Here is a 21,723-nt window from a genome sequence, read left to right as displayed (position 1 = left end):
TAAGTGTACGTGCTCCAAATAAAGATAACCTCTCACAGAAATATATCTTCACCCGAGAAAAAAAACTAATATAACTAGAATAATACTACATCCGGTCAACGATTTCAGAATAAAATCTCCCCGACGCACTCTACGCACTAAATATGGCATAAACTGCTATTTTGGGTATAATAGTAAATATTTTATTTTGTTAATTGGTGTAGGTATATTGTCAGAAAGGTTTTCGCCTGTGTGTGAGAGCGTTGTGTTTACGACAGGGCCAGACAGGATGAGAGCTGTGTCAAGACTTGTCCTCAGCACCTCCTCCTTCAAAGAGCCTGAGGTGCCCCCGCGCCAGCTGGGAGATGTAGTGCAGGTAGTGAATTCTGGGTTAGCCCCAGCGGATCATAAATTAATGGAGGGTCTCAAGCCAGTCAGAATCGACTGTTGCAACTGGAAACTGAACAATTTCTTGATTTCTTAGACTGTTTTCTAGTTTAAGAAAATCTGGCCTTTTTATTTTTATTTAAAAAAGCCTTGCATAGTGCTGCAACCGATTATTATTTGTATTATTTTCTCGAGTAATGTGAACCCAATGCACTGTCTTCAGATTTTGTCAGACCAATAGTGTAAAACCCAACAATGTTCAATTTACTATAATTTATGACATAAAATAAGCAAATTGCATCATGATACAAGCTGGAATGAGGTATTTCTGACATTTTTGCTTTAAAAATGATGTAATTGAACAATTAATATGTGACTTATTTGTCCTCAGCACCTCCCTCTTGGGGAACCTTAAGTGCCCCCTTGACAGCTGGGAGATGTAGTGCAGTTAGTGTTTTCTGGGCTTGCCTCAGGGTTTTACAGCTCAGCGGCCTCTTTGGCCCTTTCTTGCAAGAAAGTTTTTCAAAATTTGGAATTTTACTTTACTTGACTATATAACTTCATAAGCTTTCAGATCACAGTGCCATTCCTCAGTACTTAAATACAGGCAAACAAAGTTGTCAAAGACATCCTTTCAGTGCTGTTGCACTCACACTGCATCTTCAGCTGACACAGATACAGCAAAGATACAATAAAACACACAAAACAATCCAGTTGTATACAGTTTTTATCATATTCTTTAGAGCCACGTCACTTTACTCCTCTCTGTGTGGAGGAGCAGCTGTTTGACTCATCCATCCATCCAGTCAATGATGAGCCCACATCACCTTTTACCACAATAGTCTGATTCAAAACCTGATTAGTGCAGTCATTGCATGTGATCAGCAATGACTCTATTAAGATGTTAGGATAACTGAACCTCTTCACTTTTTCCTGGTAAGACCTACAAAATCTTTAACAAACAAAAAACATGACCAGAGTTTAGTAAATTTTTTGTGTACCACAGTTACTTATGAATGGAAATAGGCCTGTAACTCTTAAAAGCCAAGTATTAATCTATCAATGTTGGTTATATCAGTTTTAGAGCATAGTTGGTGGTAGCAAATTATACATGCTGCATTTGGGTTGTATTTAGCCTCGAGTTAGTAAAGCCTATTACCATAAACCTGGAAAAATGGCAGATTCTGTTATTAATCCTTTGCACACTTCCTGGAACACTTTGTTTATCTACATTAGCAAGTAATCTGTCAGGAAACGTTCTAAAAATATTCTAAATCTTGGCATGTGTTAAAATGGTCTCTTTAGAGTTAAAAAGGTTATTTAATGCTTTCATGCTGTTTCATGCTTTAAGACTTAGAAGCTAAAAGAGCTTTCAGGCTTGGAGATTATCCTCAATGTGCTGATAACAGGTTACAGTCTGATCTTTGGAATGTGTGTCTGTCCTTCCATACAGAGATCTTTAAATAATGACTATATGTTTTCTTTTGGATAACATTTTATTAGTTTCTACCTACCTCTCTGCAACTAATGATTATATTCTCCATGAATTGGCAGATTATCCACTGATTTATTGTTCAGTGAAAAAATACTGAAATGTCTTGTTTTGTGCAACCAACCGTTCAAAAAGCTCACTAAGATATTTAGTTTACAGTGATATAATTTGGGGAATTTGTGCTTGAAAAATGTCTCAAAATGTTAATTGACTATCATCATGAAGGGCAGGTTCAACTAAAATTGAGGTTCCTCTGTTGCAATTATTTTATAGCTACATGCTTCTAATTGTTAATTGAAACTATTCTTTTCACTGGGATCTTCAAGGACCCAAACTGCAGGCCAAGTCACGATCCATTCAGCCCTCTGACGCTTGACCCAATACAGCAATGAATTACCGTCCACAGGAGGTCCAGATATGGTAGCCACATATGGCTCATAACATAGCCATACCTCAGCCATCTGGCCCTATTCTGGCCCTGTGTTGGATCAGACAAATTTCAGTGCTGGTTCCAGATGTGAGCAAAAGTGTAAAATTTCATTTGTCAGACAACTGCCCTTCCTCTCCTCTCTTCCACCTCCCGTCTCTCTTCCCCTCTCCTCCTCCTCCACCTCCTCCTCTTCCTCCTCCTTCCTCCCCTCCTCCCCTGTTAGAACTACATGTGTAGTAATGTGCAGACAAATAATATGCCTGGTCCAATATAAGGTGTGGGACTGTGGGACAACTCCTCTTAGTACTTAGTGCTGATGGGAACCTGTCATACGTGACCATTTGCCTCAGTCTACATAGAGCAACGTTATCCAGCTGCAGCCCTACAGAAAACAACTTTACTAGCTTCTAAAGTTGGTTTGATGGTTGCTATGCAACATGTAAGCACGTTTGTTTTACTACACTATACTCCTTCACACAGTGGTAGTATTATAAATGATGTGGCCATAAAATTTCAAAATACACAGATGGGTGCATAAGGAGCCTTTAATTAGAGCAAATTGTAATAATAAAATATCTTTTTGTGGTAGTATGTAAACAGAAGGGAGAAATAAGGAAAGAAAGAGGAAGGGGAGCCAATTGAAATGATACGTTATAAACCAAATTATTTGTGCATTTATTTATTTACTTATTTAGGTTGTTCCTGTTTTGTTTTGTTTTTTCATGCACTGTTATTGATAAAGCCCTGGTGGTTGAAATATCTGTCTAAATCATGGGTCAGCAACCTTTGGCTGACAAAACAAAAAAGATCTCTCTGGACCGGCAGCTATTCAATTCTATATTTCCTCCAAGACTTTTCCTTTTTTGGATTTGGTATCCATTGTTAGCCTAAGGAGACAAACAATGAGCCACTGACAAAATTTAGAGGCAAAGATGCTGAGATGTAGAGGTAAACATTTCACTCAGTGTATAGACTGCACATTTTTACAATTCAAGAATGCCATAATCACTTTAGGTCTACAACAATAATGAGTGGAAAAGAAAAAATTTAAGAACCGTTATTCATCACCATTCACTTTTTGTAAAACAGGGAGCCACATATGCCTCTGCATTTATGTTCATAGTTATTGAAAAACATAATGTGACAATTTGTGTGACAACGTATGTGGTAACTTGTCACAAATGCACATTATATACTTAACCATATATAATTATACTAAAGTGAGAAAAGTATAAAATTATACATACAATTATATGTACAAATTATACATTTAATTTAATATGGAAATGTAGTGACTGTGATGTGCTTTGATGAGACCGAGAAAATAAAATGAAAGCCAGTGTGACAAGATGCCCCACTCTCCCCTACATTGTCTGTATTAGAGTATGATACCCTGTTGCCTCCTTTTATTGTTGTACAGTGTGACATCAGCTGAAGCTGCTGTCATGTGTCTACTATAAATACAAGGCAGAACCACCAAGACGTACAGTGATGCTTATAAATAGGCCTACAGTTGGGCATTAGGTCAGTAGAACCACAGACACATCCCAGCAGGATTAACACCTTCAGGACTACACTATGTGTGTTTTTTTCCCTCGGGGTGGCTACAGTGTTTCCATTCAGCTCTTCGTTTCTTTAAGTACTTCCGAAATGCGCGCGCTTACGTTACAGTAACGTGCCCGCATCGTGCTCATCATATGTTGGCGCCGCCGCCGCCGCCGCTGCTCCTCTTTCTCTCGCAGCCACACCCTCCCATCTCCATCTCTGTCTCCCTGCGTGCAGCTGTGCGGGACTGACTGACTGACTGACGGTGCGTGTGTGCGTCTCTCCGTCGGGCACCCGCAGCATCAGCAACACAAAAGCGGTCTGAGCAGCAGCCGGAGCAGAGCTGGGCTTTACCTCAGTCAGCGCTCATCACAGGGAGGAGGAACCGCGTCAAGAAAAACAAGGTGGTGGGATTTTTTTCTTCTTCTCCTCATTTCTTCCATATTGTTTGTGTTTCTGCTGATTGTTTTCCATTTTTCACGACGCTGATGACCTTGTCACTGTATCTCACCTCTCATTTCTCATTGACCTGCTCACATCTTCTGCTCCATCCTTCGCAGATGTGTGTGTGTGTGTGTGTGTGTGTGTGTGTGTGTGTGTGTGTGTGTGTGTGCGTGCTGTAAATGGGCTGGGACTTGCAATTTGATCCGGCTTGAAATGCGCAAACGCCGATGTCAACAGGCCAAATTGTAATTAATGGCTATTTTTTGAAATCCAAAATGATGCCGATCACTTTGACGCTATTTGTGGCTCGTGTGTGACAATATGAGAGAAAAGCAAAGGCCAGATTCTTTGTTCTCGTGCGCCTTTTAGCCTGCAATTAATAGACTGTAATCCCTGTGCGACAACGTCCGCTAATCTGCCATTAACGGTTCCGTATTGATCCGTGCCTTTAGGTCTGTGTTGATGTAGTCTTTCACTACAGCGATCTCTGCAAACCAAACACAATACAGCCTTTGAAATGTCAGGATACTGGAGTCAGCTGGAAAACCCCGTACAGGCCATATGGTGCGGGCCTACATGTGCGAGAAAAATGAAATATTAAATTATGGATTTATCTTTCCTCGCGTCGTTTAAAGGCTTTTAAATCAATGCTGCATTACTGTCACCGTCAGTAGTGTGTGTGTGTGTGTGTGTATGTGTGTGTGTGTGTGCTGAGACAGAGAGGCAGAGAGAGGAGATGGCAGTTTGCCAGAGATGAATTCACAGGCAGCTGGTGTTGGATGTATGGTGCTGGTTTGAGTGAACTGGTGTGGGTTTTGGTTGGCTGCTTCAGCACCTGATTGACAGGTGAGTATATGTTGTTTTAGTTGTAATCTGTAAACAGTGAGGACTCAGGCTGGGCAATATAAATAATTTCTCCATATTTTAGGCTCTCCCATGATATAAAATATCATTTTGTACACATTTTCTCTAAAATAACCTCCATCATTTCTCAAACAGTGCAAAACATAAAATCATCAATGATTTTATTGCACAGTCTTTGAAATAAAGGTGCTAACTATAACTGTAAAGGGTTCTGTGGCTTCCCCACATAAGAGAACCCTTTTTGGTTCCTTGTAGAACCTTTAATCAAGGTTCCAATGGAACCCTTTCAGAGAATTCTTCCTAGAACCCAACATAAAGGGTTATACCTAGAACCATCTGTGATTGATTTTTACCCAGAACCTTGTGACAGGTTCTAAAGGCGAAACCTATATGGTGCAATGGTTCCACCCACAGTCCTCTCTGGAGGTTCTATCCAGAATCTTTCCAGTTTCTAAGGGTGTTAACAAGAACCCAACCAGGGAGTTCTACTGAGAACTAGAGGTATAATGATACATAGATTGGATCCTTATGGACTGGGCATTTATTGATCCAGTATGACTGATGCAAAGTGAAAATATCGATCTTTATCATTGTCTTTAAGATATGCTTTTATTTTGAAACTTCCATGGCATGTCTGTGTCACATATGTCTGGAGGAGTCCAGTCATAAAATTGTTGAATCATGGTTTAGTTGCTTTTTGTCAGATGGCACAAATGTAACTGAATGTGTTAAATAGACAGATAATATTCTTTGAGTTTGATCACAGATCCCTGATTTGAATTGAATCAAAATAATTTCACAGCAGACTGTAATATCAGCAAATATTATATCATTGTCCAAAGAATCAATATAATATTGTATCATGATGAAACTTTTGCTTTACACCTATACCAAGAACCCTTTTAATATTCCAAGGGTTTTATTTGGAACCCACCCACAGGGTTCTACTGTGAGCCCTTGTATATTATGGTACAGAAAACCCTTGATTAAAAAGATCTTTAAGAATTATGCAATCCTTGATAAACTCTTTCTTCCAAAAAGTGTTCTTTGGATGGTTGTCAGTGCAGCCCTAAGTCTTACAAAGAACTCTTGATGAACCTCAGTTCTTCATGAAAAACCCTTTTGGAACCCGTATAATATTCTAAGAATGTAGTGCTGGGCGATTTGTACAAAATTAAACATCACAATATTTTTGACCTAACATCTCAATGTCAGTATTGCAGCAGTATTGTATGGTTGACTACTGGTGCTTTCACAAAATATTAACACACTGAGATTTTTGATAATAAATCAGCAGTAATGTGGATATAACGGATATAATGACTGCCATTAGTGTCATGCAACCTTTAAAATCAGGAAAAGGCAACACTTATGCCATATCATGATATAATGATATCTAAAATATAAGATGATCTAGTCTTGTGTCACAAAATCGATATAATATTGATATATTGCCCAGCACTAGTACGGACTCTGTGTGCTGTGTGTTTTGTAGGAGAAATATGGTATTGCTCTCATAGTGCAGACTACGTCACTATCGCTGTTCTGTTTCAGTAGTTTTATGAAGAACTGCAGTGTAAAGTTTCACATCCAGCCTGATGGTTTGGATTCTCGCTTGCACTGAGCTGCACACTAAACACTCATCTGATGGAGTTCTCATGTCATCAGCACCCAAATGGTGACTACTGAACATCTTCTCCGAGACATCTGTGGAGTGTCTTAGCAGTGCCAGACAGCATCCATTTTATTTGAGTCATTTGTCCCCCTTTTGACCTCAGATAAAACTGTGACAGATTTGATTTTAACCACTGTAGGGCAGACAAAGACAGTCTGACTCATAGTTTTTTCTGCGTGTTTAAATGTCAATTGATTTGTAGTCTCATAGCTGCGCATTCACTTTAAGTGCTTGTGGGTGGTTTAGGTGCACAAGTGTCATTTGTATGGCACCAGCAACAACTTCACTGCATGCTTACAGTGTAAACTGTATTTTTGCAAAGAAACTGTACTCAATACAGTGCAGATATCTGCCAGGCAACAGATGGTGAAGCACCTACTGCAATGCCTCCACAATTGCTAGATCCAACCAGCAGAGATTTGCAATGTTTTTTTTTGCTTTTCTTGTACAGTATTGTTTCAGTTTTCTTTAAATAGTGTAATGGTGTTGTAATTAGACATCCTGGGCTTCCCTATCTATAACAAGGAAACAATAAGTGAGATGGTAAGTCCAAAGTTCTGAATTTATTTATTTAGAACATTTACAAGCAACCAGGCAGTTCTGCAACAATATAAACTGAAACTCACAAAAGCTGAATTTCTGAATAATGTTCACCTGATGTTGCCTATTCAAAGGTCAGAGCGTGCATGTCCCAGTGGAAGTTCTGGCTGTTCAGAAGGATAATGTTCTTGCATGGATCCGGTCCCATTAACTGAATTGAAGTAACCACTATCATGTACAAGTTTTAGAAAAAATGGTGTCACAGCAATTAAATGGCTGCTCATCACACATGAATACAGCTGGGCTCATTGAATCCACAAGAGTCTCAGCTTTCCAGCCAGACCCAATTGATATAATTCCAATACTGTTTAGGGACCCCAGTATGCTGAAATGTTTCCATGCATGTTTTTTGCACAAAACTGCATGGAATTAGCATAAAGTGGGCGTGTCTGTAAAGGGGGAGACTCTTGGATACACATTGAACCCATTTTCATTCAGATATCTTGAGGCAAGAGGTCAACAGACTGAAAATGGCGACGCCAGTTCATCCCTAACAAAAATGTAATATTTGAGTGTCATTTAGCCAGCCTCTTGACAAGCTGGCATGATGTGGTTGGTAGCAATAGGCTCCTTCGGTCTTTTAGTTTCATATGATACAACCAGTGTATTCACTCCATTCACTCCAAACTGATTCTGCACCAGCCTCTGAAAGACGGACAGATGTAAGTGTGTCACACAACAATAATCACCTAGTATTTATATACTAATATATACTATTATACAGATATAAGTGTTAGTATTGGTGCTGCCCTTATCTGAAACACAAAACTGTATTTACCGTCTGTCACTTAATTTCTTGTGAGGTCTGCCCTAATTACTCAGTGTGGTGCAAGTTATCATCAGCTCTTCTGTAATGGGATCCCTAGATAAGATTATACACATTTATGTAACACATCTCTGCTCTTAATAACATACTACTGCTGCAACATTACTGCTGATATCAAGGTTTGTTTGAATGACTTGTTGGAGGCATTTAGGTCACCTCAGAAATTTCAACATATAATCAAATGCAACAAGAAAATGCAGCAGGCTGTAGATTAAGACAACATCACAGTGATGATGATGCATAGATTGTCACTAAGACTCGGTAGGTTTGTCTATTTTATGTCACTGCAGAATGAGAATAGTTTAACATAAAACTGGTTTAAAATGAGGGGTTTTGGTTCATTTTTCCTCCTGCCCTCCTAATCATCTATTAACTTTTGAAAAATCAGTGCATACTTTAATATATTTTCATCTCCTCATTTCCATGAAAACTGTTTTACTACATGTCAAATGCAGTAGCTTACTCAGTATCATTGAGAATAGCAGGGGGCAGATGATCCTGGCCTCTTTATACACAAAGTGGATTCTTGCATGTGGATGCAAGTGTTTGTGTGTTGCTGATTTACTAGGTTGGGTTTCTATTTCTGCACAGAGTCAGTCAGTGAGCAGTCTGCTGTCTCTGAACTGCTATGCTGCTGCAATATAGTCGGCATCCAGGTTGGTAAAGCCGTCATCATTACCATATCCCTGTGAGACTGCAGTATGATCCTGCCAAAATTGGAGATAGGGGGAGCTGGCCTTATTATTATACACTGACACTATATGATGATGCACACAGCTATTATGATTCCAGGTCCAACTAATATCACCATAAAAAGGAGGATCTTATTGAGTCATTTGGTACTAAGACAACCATATTGGGGAACTAAGCTGCTGTTTTGTCTGCTGTTGTCTTAAGTTATCCTTCAGTGATTTCAGAAGACCCTTCACCAGTCCACCTGTGTGTGTTGAGTAGAGCTGCAGTGATTAGTCATTAACCAATGAGCTGTCAACTATTAAAATTATCGCCTAAGTATTTTGATAATCGATTGTTTGGAGTCATTTTCACATTCTGATATTGGCTTCTTTGATTTCTGTACTCCTCTGTGACAGTAAACTGAAAATCTTTTGAGTTGTAGACGGAACAAGACATATTAGGATGTCATCTTGAGCTTAGAAAAAGAGTGATCAACATATTTCTTACATTTTATGGACTAAACAACTAATTGGAATTAAAAATTATCAAATTTTGCAGCCCTAGTTTGCCATAAAAAGAAACCACTGGAAAGTTTCACCAATCCACCCGTGTGTTGATGTGAGCGCTGAAGGCTACATGTACCAGGATGCATTGCGTGCAAGCTGCTAGTGCCTATGCTCATGATACCGTATATCTCCACTAGGCTTGGTCAGTATCTGTTATTTTCATACTTACCTGACATTTACTGGGGTATGTGGTATTATGGAGGTATTTGTGTAAAACATGGACAGACCTGATCATCATAGTCACCATGGCATTTTTCTTTTTTATTTGTTACCCCTGTGACTTTGTCCCCCAGATGTCATGTTTCTCAGTGCTGCCTTGTCCATCAGTAGAGAGACTGACCTCTTGTGGCGCGTGCTGCAAACTACAATACATCGTCTCAATACAGCTTCTCTGTATCAGTTTAATAGAAAGAGGAGTGTCTGTATTTTGTTAGGATTTCTTAATCCCCTGGTATACTGTAAAACCTTTGTACCACTCAAGCCTAATCACCACCCCAGCCTATAGCTGTTACTTTGTTGGCCACAATATAGTGTAAGGTGACAAAAATACTCATCTAGCACACCCTTCCTGTAGTTCTTCCTGAACACCAACTACATCACTGTGACATCACTGGATGCAGGAAAAACAACAGATTTTACAGCAGGGGAGCTTCTCAGTCAATACAGAAAAACAATTTATTACTCCAGTTGACTACATTTACCACCAACACTGACTGAACATCCGCATGAAAAGTGGCGAAATTTCCCTTTAAGTAATTATGGTGCACCACATTACAAACCCTTCTAATCACACATGTGCATATACACGGTTACTGTTAACCCACAAGGAAAGCCTTTGTGTGCGTCAGCCAGTCGAAATGATGAATGCCACTCTGTTCTCCTGCACTGGCTATCTGGCGGAGAAACAAAGTGTCACTTTGTGCCTCCTCAGCACAGCAGCACTAACAGACACAGGAGAACGCCCATCTCTCCTCGCTCGGAGCTCACACTACCCCAATCCCCACTGACACACCTCCTCCTCCTCCCCTCACACTGTACATGTGCTGCTCTGCCACACACATCCGCACTGGTGAACCCAAACTGACATGACTTTTCGTCCCCGAGGACGTGACTGCGCCTTAGAACAGCAATCAAATTCCCATCAATATGAGAATATCTAGGGATGTTAACTCCCATACACACGCCCACACACACACACACACGCACACACACACAACTAGGGCCTCACTGCATGTGACACCTGACTCCAGGTAATGCCCTAGATCCACAGTGACAGCAGGCAGGTGGAACGGCGACACACTCACAGATCCCCTCGCACACAGAGCTACTGCAGGACGGTAAGAAGGCATTCTCATACACAAAGTTGATGAAATGTTAGCTGGAGGTCTCATGCATAGTTTGTGGACTTTAACACTGGTTTTCAGTTATTCTTTGTGTTTATTTATTGTCTCTCTGCGAGCAAAACCAGTATGAGGCGCTTGTGTTGTACAGGGTGATGTAGTGAAGTGTAAAAACATTACTGCACTTCAGAATTTTTGTTATATGTCAACTGTGAATATCAGCAGTCACAGTATTTGTGTTTGAGATGCTCAGGCAAAAGAGAAGGCCTTTCTGTTTGTTTGCACACTTGAGCACTGTCAGATAACCATTGGCTAATGTGGAAAATATAACCACAGTCATGTGATACATGTTGCGTGTCACGCTAATGTCCATTGTTTCTCCTCATGCATCCTGTGGACATCTAGAGAGTAGACAAATGCCAAGAACACCTTACAGCACGATGTCTGAACAAACGCTGAGCATTATATAATTCATAAAGGTAGTGTATACCACTGGCCAGTTGTACTGGACTGGACTTTGTCCAGTTATGCATTAATGGCCTCTACTGGTGCTCGTTTTGCAACTCCAGCCAGGTTTTTAGCAGCGTGGTTCTGATACCTTGCAAAGGCAGCTGGATTTGCGAGATCACATGAGAATCCATCTTGCCAGGCTTCAAGTTATCCATTTGTGTCCACAACAAAAGTGCTGCAGCCAATCAGTGTTCTAGGAGGGACTACTGGCAACTATGGACGTGGATTAGGTGTGACAACAGCAAGAAGCATCCATGGAAGCGTCGCTCAGATTGATTGAAGTTAGCCTGTGTTAAATGTGATAGACAGATGGTTCATCCAATCACCTGCCAAGTGTTTTTTTTGAAAATGCCTGCCCTTTTCCAAACAGTTTCTAAGGACAATTTCCCAGATGATGTGTCATGTTAGTTGTTCTTGGGATGACAGTATAAGTTAGTTGGTTGTTCCAGAGTGAATTAGTGGATGGATTGCCATGAAATTTTGTGCAGACATTTATGGTCCCTAGAGATGAATTTCACTTACTTTGGTGATCCTTTTACTTTTCATGTAGCACCACAGCAGGTCAACATTTTACTTTGCCAGTTGTCTGTTGTGTTAAGTGCTAAAAGCAAATGTTAGTATACTAAGACACTAAACCAATAAAGGGAACATGGTAAATATTATAGCTGCTTAGCATCAAGATGTTAGTATTATCACTGTGAACATTTTAGCATGCTGCCATTAGCATTTAGCTTAAGTGTCTTTATCCACCGTACTACAGCAGCTTGACTCAAGACAAGTGCTTCATCAGTTAAAAGAGCCACCTTCAAGCAAGAAGCCTTGTTGTCATGGAAATGCAAATCCCTGTCATGCGGGATTGATGCAACAATGTCAAACCAAGAACATATGTATGGAAATGGGGCTTTAGGGTCAGAAGGCGGAGCGAAAAGCCAACCATTGTAGAGAGAGAGGAGTGAAATATTATATTAATATAGGCATAACGGCAAACATTTTCAGACAGTCTTTCTTTGTAGTCATTCATAATGTTGCACGTAGTTGGTCACATTAGAAACTGTTGTGTCAAATATGACAAGAGGAGACTTAGAGAGAGAAGTTCAAACCCACCTAACTTTCTCAACTCCACACAGCTGACCAATCACAGCGTGAAGTGGGTGGGAATGTCAGATTGTCGGTTTTGGTCAGAAAGGTGTAGGCGGAGGGCGTTACTGAAAATATTTTTGACCATCTGACAAGCAGTTCTGAAGAAGCATGCTGGCAGTTTTAATCTTGTTAATACAAAACGCCTCAGCTGTAACTGAATTTGAAGTAGGTTTGAGTCTGACATGCTGAACTGCACTTGTTCACCAACACATGGGGCTCTGTTTTCATGGCAGCATGAACATTAGGACAAATGGTGTCATCACATGTCGGTGCTTTGCCCGTTTGTTTGGTATGTCTGTGCCCTGTGCAGCGTTTGTGGCACAAAGGCAGGACAAGCTTAGACAATAAGGTAGAACATGAAGACATGTTGGTGTTCTGGGGAAACTTTATCTTTGATGTGCTTAAAATAAATGTCCACGGATTCAATCTGCAAGTGCAAGTGAAATGCACAGCACAATCAAGCTGAATTATGTGAATAAACACTTTGATTAGATACTTTGCAACCAGTTCATGCATTTAGGGTAACATCAGAACTGCAGTTTTATTGTGAATATAGGAAGACTGCCAGTAAAGCAGATGTGCTTTTGTGTGCAGCAAGCTGTCAAATTGTCAGATGCAGGAGATATATGGAGGATTTTAGTGCTGAAATAAAAACAAATCAAACTGGATTAATGTGAAATACACCACATATTGACATGTGTTTCCTTTTTATGCCCGTGTTAACTGTAATTAAATGAAAAACATGTTAGGACAATTATTTAGCTTTTTGTCTTTACTAACTGAATGAACTGTTCATTGTGCCGAGTTGTTCATGACAGTAAAATCAAATCACGACACAGAAAGTAAAGTGTAGAGGTGTTTTGCATTTCTGTGTTCTGTTTGATTTGTTTACGTAGGCATGGCAATGCTGATGTTCTGGTGAAGCCCTGGACACACAAAATAAATATTAAAATAAACACTGAACTGAACTTCAGTAAACATCATCAGTACCACCCTCTCCTGAAGATGCCCTTTTTATAGTCTCATCCAAAAATTATGGCTCACCAGGGGTGAAGCTGCCGACATCAAGACCTTAATTTCAATCTGACTGGGAAAACAGCGCTGCATCTGTAATTGCAATATGATGTGTGTTATAACAAAATGAGTTTGATTGAATATGATCGCTTCAGAAGAAAACAGCTCTTTTCATTAGAATGTAAACAGCATTACTGTGGGGAATTACTCGTTTGTTCCACCATGTCATGACTTGACTAACTCACAGCTTTGGCAGCAGTAGTGTGATAATGATTAATCACCACACACCTCTGATATTTCTTGTCCATATTTGTAATTAACCAAGTACAAGTGGACACTCCCTCATTGTCCCTGTGCACGTGGCCTGGCACTGTGTTGAAACAATCACATCACACGCAGTGTTTGTTCATATGTAGGCGTTTGTGCCAAGTGAACTACTTCAGTCTGTTTGTAGTGATAAGGATTTGTTGTGCGACTTGATTCTGTGTTGCGTCTGTCTCGTCTGGGCCCGGCTGCTGCTGATACGTTGCCATGGAAACCAGAGGTTGCTCAAACTTCATAGAGTGGTAGAGAATGAGACTGGGACAAAGAGTTGGCATTGTTGACGTGTAAAGTCTAGACCTGGAGACGATGAGCAGCGATTGTGAAAACATACACTCAACAAAATAAGTTCAAGTAAAAAGTGTTAGACTTCTGTGAACACAAATGGTTTATTTCCCTTGAATTTTGTCCCCAAATTTGTTAAAATCCCTGTCAGAGAAAAAGATATTTATTAGGCACTGAACTATTTTCTGACTTTTTAGAAAAACGTGGTTCTCACAGGACAGACACAGATGCTACAGACATTTGATGATCTTATAGACCATGATGCATTGCTGTAAACTATCCACAGTGGCCTATAAAGTAGTTAAAATTAGCTCAACCTGATGTACATCTACAGCAGTAAACAGCAGTAACATTAAAGCAATAATATTAATCCAAAAACATCAGACATAATAATAGACAGGGAACACCTTACTGCGACATGAATACTTTTACTTCAAGTATATTTATCGGACAATATTTCCATACTTTTACTTTAGTGAGGTTTTGTGAAAGCAGGGCTTTTACTTGTAGTGAAATATTTTTAAAGTGTGATATTAGTGCTTTTGCTTAAGTAAAGGATCTGAATACTTTTTACACTCCTGACATCATGTCCATATACAGTCTGTCTGGACAGACAGACAGACTGGTCTCCACAGAGGCTGCAGCAGGAAAGTGTTCATGCGCATATGAATGTGTGTTCATGTGTGACACTTCTGTCTTTTCTGAGCTACAGATTCTAAAATGCTGCGGCATGTTGGCGCTCATCAAACGTGATAAAATAGTTCATTCTCAATTCTGTCAGGCACAAAGTCACAGAGCAGCCCTGGATGTGTCTGTAAACTCAACACAGACAGACAGGCTGCAGCTCAGCTAACATCAGACAGTCAGAGGGAGGAGCAGCAACTTAACATTACTGTGAATGAATGATATCAAACTTGGAGAGGAGGAAACACAAGATTACCTGATTACTGATCACCCCGTTCACTCTCCATATGTTATATTCTTCGTAGTTCTGATTCATCCTCTCATCAAAGTTATAAACGATGACAACTGCTTTGACACGAAGGGGAGGCAGGGCCCTTGTGTACTTCACAGGGTCCTATACAATTTGTGCAGTGTGTAGCCCCTTTAAAGAATAGTGGAGTGTGTTATGTGTGTATGGCAAAGCAAGTGAGCAGCAGACTGAGTGAAGGTGCAGCTCATAGCAGAGCAGAAATTTAAACAGAAGTAAACTGTCAGTCTGGCATTTAATGTACAATACAGGTTACAGTGTGTCAGTTAATAAATGCTGCAGCTTCTCAACACCAAGAAAAGTTACCCAACAGATGGAAAAGTGATGGGGTTAGACATAAAGTAAGCTGCGCAAGACAAGCTAACGTTATGTTAATGCTAACGGTGTGATCGTCCTTTCAGAAGCTTTGCAGTCCAGCCTTGAACTGCAGCATCTTTTCTGGAGACATGGTAAAATAGATCCATAAAGATAAATCCACACTGAATGTTTTATTTATTCATTTTTTCATGTTGAAAATGTAGTTTTTAACATGTTTTTAGCCATCCACTGGCAATCTCATGATGTTTTGGCTCGACTGTTGATCAATCAGAGGACGTGTTACAACACAATTACACAACTGAATTTTTGGTGCTGACGGTAATGAGCTCAACCCCATGGCATCACGACCAATAACACGGTTTTTGTCACAGCTTTATTGGCTGGTGCTTGTTGCCTTCATTGGTTGGGTTGGATAGGTTTGGGCATGAGAAGTGATTGGTTAGGGTTGGGGTAAGAATATCAGGGAAGGACAGCCAGACTGTCCTTTCATTGTGACCTTTCCAAGACACACCTGTGTCATAGTAAGGCTGACCCCGTCTTTGCCCATTTCTGAATACTTTTAATTTTGCCTTTTAACATGCACTATACATTAAAATGTTTACCATGTATTACCTATATTTTCTGGCATTTTTTTTTCCTTTTTTCACTTTGACATACTGTATCAACACATCAGACCAAAAAAACACAGGAAATAAGATCAAATTTATATGACTGTGTCATCATTTTTACTTAGTCTATCAATATCAAACAGCTAGAATGGAGTTTCAAGCCATCACTTTCAGCTGAAGTTGATGGCAACACTCATTGTTTTAGTTGTGATGTCTTGAACCACTAACATGATTTTATCACACCGCTGTGATCAGAATCTTTAGAGGGAGCATCTCTATATACCACATCTGCATCCACCACATGGGTTATCTTGGCAAAGGAGCAATGCTCACAAACACGGATTCTGATAAACTTTGAGAAAATTTGAGAGAAATAAGCCTTTTGTGTGCACAAAAAAGGTCTTAGACTTCAATTCATTAAAAATAGTAGCGGAAGTGTTGTGTTTATATTGTTGTTGAGCATACTTTTTGCAATATGGATTCATCTGGTTTGTCGTTGTCACCTCATTCATCCTGATAGATCATGTTCATCTGCTTCATCCGTCCCTTCCCGTGTTACCCTCCATGCTTCATACTCATGTTTCCCCACTGTGAGTGCACCTGATGCTAACACACCTAACATACCCAAACCTGCTGTTTTGTCTCTTGTATTTATTCCACCGTTTTCTCCCAAAGCCACAGCGGAGGCAGCAGCAGCGACGTTCACCTGGGTAAAACAAGCTTTGTGCAAAAGGGCAGATCGATGTTCCCTAAGGTTTTACTGCAGTGGTGCGCAGCCATCTCGAGCTGTGCAGCTGAAATAGGTAAACCGTTTCAAACACGGCTCCACCACGTTCGTCTGTCTGCTTTGTCAGCAAGCTACTTGTGCTGTAAGGTTATGGCGCCTTAGCCGCTATACAACACTGAGCCATGCCATTTGGAGTTTGGTAGATGTCTGGCCCGCTCTGGTGCAGAGCCGGTGTAACCATCAAATGAGCTGCCGGCTCGTTCGAGAGTGCTGAGACGCAGCATCGTGTTATGCCACCGCCATACTATGATGCAGCTGTATCCTTGTCAAAGGCATTTCTCTGCTTCTGTAGAGCACATGGCTGCTCCTCGTGCTTCTCCCATCCCACCTCTAGCTGCTCCCCAAGTCTGTCCTCTGCAGCAATAATAGGACTGCAAACACACACCAAAAAATCAACATAGACACTTGCTCAACATCAGGACTGGCAGCCAAGCCCAGTCAACACGTGTAAATAAACAGACAAACAGAAAAAGAATCCACAATATCTCTCTTTACACCCGCAGACACAATCACACACAGTGTCTCTTCTCACCACACTCACTCTCTGTCTGTGTTCACACACCCCTACTACCAAACATGCTTGTTCACTCCTTGTTCTGCGCTGGCTGGAATCAGACAGGACAAAGAGCCTTTTTTGGGTCGAGACATTTCTGAGAGAGTCTGTCCGACTCTGTCAGCCTCAGGAAGGAAGCCCACGGCATGCTGATCCCACTGGAGACAGGCAGCGGGCTCCTCCCCGGCTCTCTCAGTACTGTCTCACACTCCCTCTGGTTTTATATCGCTGGCCCGGGTGCTTGTGGTTCTGCACAACACACATTTCTGCAGCACATCAGAAAACCTCTGGCTCGGCCGACGACGTGCTGCAGACAGGTGCTCGAGGATGCAGGGTTCAGGGAGTAGTCTGTGGTCTGTTGGTTCCTGTCAGTTTATGAGATGCAAATAAGAGATGTTTCATGTGGTTTGTGTGATTATTTCTGCTGTGGATCTTTAACCATTAGACGAGGCAAGGGGTCAACCTGCTGAAAGACAGACGTGCTATCTGCCTCCGCCAACCACTTAAATGTGTGTGGTCATTTCAGACGTACAGCTGACTTTTATTATCACCATTTCTACACTGACAAGCCACAACAGAGTGGCCTCAGAGGGCTCATTTTGCTTTTAAAACAGCGGTGGCTTTATCCTGCCCCAGACAAGCCCATCACCAAGCGTCATTCTGCAAAGCTTTTTTGATGATAGTGCTAGAGGTGATGGAGAGCAAAATAAAAAAAGCAAGAAATACGCCTTTCCTGATCTCTGTATGTGTCTCTCCTCTCTTTTCCCTCAATGTTAAAAGCTCACACTTGCTCCTCTTACACCCCTGCAGTAAAGATGATAACAGCATCCCCATGCTCACTTCCTTCTTTTCTCACCACAGCCAAGGTGTGCAGTGACCATGGCAACAGACGCCACGGAAACTAAGCATGACATGCTTTTAGAGGTAACCGAATCCAAAGGCCCAGGTAAATAGGAAAAAATGAGTGCTTTTAGCGACATCTTAAAGAGACAGTGCATTAAAGCAGATTCAATGATCACATCATGAGGATGAAATGGCCTCTGTTAGCTTGAGGTTAATGTTTTATTTAATTGTCTCTTTAAGAAGTGCATGGTGTGGTGATGGGTTTGACTTTACATAGTGGTGTGCTGTGTTCACGTTTCTTACTTCTTTGGTCTCCTTCTTACAAGCTTTTCTTTGATCCCTGCAAGTTGTTTTAAGACATAATCTGATCACAGGCAAATAACACATTAAAGGTCTAGTGTGTAAGATGTTTTAGGATTTGTTGACAGAATATGGCAGAAATAGAATATGCTTTAAAAAGTTTAAAATCACCTGAAAATAAGAATCAGGGTTTTTTTTAATTACCTTAGAATGAGCTATTTATATCTACAGAGGTTGCCATGTTGCACAGCAATGTTTCTACAGTAGCCCAGAACACACAAACCAAACACTGGCTCTAGATATGGCCTTTTTGATTTTGTCAGATTTGTGGGCACCATAGATTCTCCCACGTGTTTGGAAGGGGAGGTTTTTGCAATCTGCAGGCTCACTGCTAGATGCCACAAGTCCTACACACTGGTCCTTTAATATGAAAATGTCAAAAAGCCACATTTATTTCAATGAACTGTAATACAGTACAGTAGAGAGAAGCCCCCAAATTCAGTGTTAAAGCAATAGTTTCAAGTTCGGGGATGTACATTTATTCGATTTCTTCCTAAGAGTTTGATAAGATTGATACCACTGTATAAACAAGGCTACAGCTAGCAGCCCAGAAGGTTAGCTTAGCTTAGCTTAGCACAAAGACTGGAAACAGGAGGAAACGCCTAGCAATTGTTTTATCAGTATAAAAAACTAAGTGTAAAAACAATATTAGCTGTTTTACAGAGGGTTATTACTGTTCCTTGGCCCAATAAAATGGCCCCTTTTCATTTTCAGCTTGCTTTGTGTATCCATTACACAAATCAAGATATAACGTGTGAAGTACTGAGTTTATTTAAACTGGCTATAATTGTCATTTAATAATAATAACAATGTAATTATAATAAATACCTCTGGACAGAGCCAGGCTAGCCCCATTTCCCATCTTTATGCTGGGCAAGGCTAACAGGCTGCTAGCTGTAGCTTCATATTGAATGGACAGATCTTCTCATCTAACTCTCCACCAGAAAGTGATTAAGTGTATTTCTCACCATGTCAAACTGTGTCTTTAATGAAAGAAAATCCATTAATTTGCAACACCTTGGAAGTTACTTTGGTTCTTACCACTAATGCTGCTGCACTGTGGGCATTTTTAACTTTTTGTAATAGTAGAATTGAAAAGCAGTTCTTCCTCAGCCTCCTGCTGTGTTGTTTTTCTGCTGCCAGCTAGTTAATTTGCCTTCACCAGATGGGAAATATTCCCTGATCAGATGGCTAAAATGAAAAACCAGCAGGAGTCTGCATCCAGAGGACCAGGGTCAAAACACGCTGCACTACAAGCACACTGGAAGCAAGAGTTAACCCCGGCGTTAGGTTGGCTGCTGCTGCTGAGTCGTCTACGCTGCAGAAAAAAGTGTCCTTTCTCGTTTCACGCATGGGTGTGTGAGCATGCCCATGGCAGTGCATTATAGGCTTTGTACCAGAGTAGACACACTGGACGGCTTGTGATGCTAGAAGAACATGCTGCAGGGGAACAGAACATCAGTGTCACACCATAATATCACTCACTGCACATAGACAGAGAGAACAGGTCTGACAGACATGGATTTCATCGGTACTCTTTATATATCTTTATTTTTATTTTTTTTAATATATATAGAAAAAAGTAAAGCCATGGACAAAGTCTAACAAAATCCGAGGTAAATACATTAAGAGCAATTCCACAAATAAATAGTCCCATTTGTCTCTCATTTCTCTTAAGACCTTCACACTCAAAACACTTTAAGATGAAATGCTTTATAAGATCTCTGTTCTGATGTAAACATCAAGGTCTTAAATATGAATTGACAATCATGAAAAAGAAGAAAGAAAAATGGATAATAAAAAAAAACAGGACAAAACATCAACCCAAGGATAGAAACATAAGTGACGTCTCATAATTGCTGTGTGGTACATCCCAGAACTCCCACCCTGAGAAATACTTACAGAGACGGGACTTGTAAATAGAGCTGAGGTGATTTATCAACCGACAGAAAATCAGTGCACTGTTGTGTTAATGAGTTGGTTGTTTAAGCCACACCTCAAGAAAAAAAAAATTGCATGGGTCCAGCCTCTCAAATATAAGGGTACTGATCTTCCCCATCTGTCCCATATGATCATGAACTGAACATCTTTGGGTTGTAACCTGGACAACAGACACCAACATCCAACATTTTTCTTCTTGACATTATTAAAGAGCAAACGACTAATCCATTCATGAAGAGAATAACCACCCGATCAACTGACAATGAAATCAATTGTTGACTGCAATCTTACTTATAACCACAGTAGCGAAAGCTCTGCCTCTCTTACCCTTTGTTGCTTTCTTGTCCAGAGCTGGATGACAACATTGATGCCACTTAAATGTCACTAAATCTGAAGGTAATTTAGCAGTTGGTTAGTTTAGCTCAACACAATGATTACAAACAGGGGAAAGCAGCTAGCCCGGATCTATCCAATGGTTACGAAATCTGCCTACTAGCGCCTCGAAAGTTTCCCACCTAATCCTACTGAGGTCTATTATAGTTCACGAGCTGGACTACTTCTTGGCCAGGAGCTGTGACTTGCTGGACTCTCCACTGGTTTAGAACCCTGCAGTTAAAACTTTAGAACCCCATAGTTAAAACTTCAACTTGTCATGTTTACATTTTGCGTTTTGGACAGCTTAAACAAACAATATAATTTGTTAATGAAACTTTTTGACAGCAGCTATTTTGACACAAAACAGTCGTGTAAACACAGACGTTACCAGTGATGCTGATTTAAGTTCCTGTTCCATTCAGGTCAAACAGAGTCAGGGTGCTGCTGTTATGCTTGTTGGTTCACAGGAAAGGCTCTGCTACATGAAATGGAATGGGACCTTAATTAGTTTTATTGGTAACACCTGTGTTTACCCCACTATTTCATATGAATATGGCTGCCATGAGAAAGGTCTATTTGTGAACTTTAAAGGAGAAGTGTGTGATTTCCAGTGGCATCTAGCGTTCAAACCATAGATTGCAACTAAGAGGATTTACCCCGACACCGCCCCTCTCTCACCACAAGTACGGTGGCCGTCAGCGGACAAAATGGCGAGCAAAAGCTATCTCACAACAAACTACAATTATGTGTGTAGGATGAATTACCTGTCCAGCAGAAAACAGGCAACCTCGGCGTCACTGTGAAAACGTTTGTCCTCCATCAGCGATTTCCATCGTGTAAACGCTATGCCAATG

General features: G+C 40.6%; 1 protein-coding gene across 2 annotated transcripts in view; it reads left to right on the top strand.

Annotated features, from left to right (window-relative positions):
• The first annotated feature begins 4,026 nt into the window (after nt 1-4,026).
• The window catches only part of cracd (capping protein inhibiting regulator of actin dynamics), a 30,573-nt gene continuing 12,876 nt past the window's right edge, over nt 4,027-21,723 (top strand). The window contains exon 1 of one of the 2 annotated variants that reach the window (XM_084722761.1): nt 4,027-4,237. The gene's annotated coding sequence lies outside the window, so the exon portion shown is untranslated. The remainder of the gene's footprint in view (nt 4,238-21,723) is intronic. The other variant, XM_084722759.1, reaches the window with a different exon arrangement.

The sequence above is a fragment of the Lutjanus erythropterus genome, chromosome 7 (assembly GCF_056507025.1).
Source record: "Lutjanus erythropterus isolate fLutEry1 chromosome 7, fLutEry1.hap2, whole genome shotgun sequence".
Taxonomy (NCBI): Eukaryota; Metazoa; Chordata; class Actinopteri; order Lutjaniformes; family Lutjanidae; genus Lutjanus; species Lutjanus erythropterus.
Note: the sequence above shows the minus strand (reverse complement) of the source record. Positions and strands in the feature narration are given on the sequence as shown.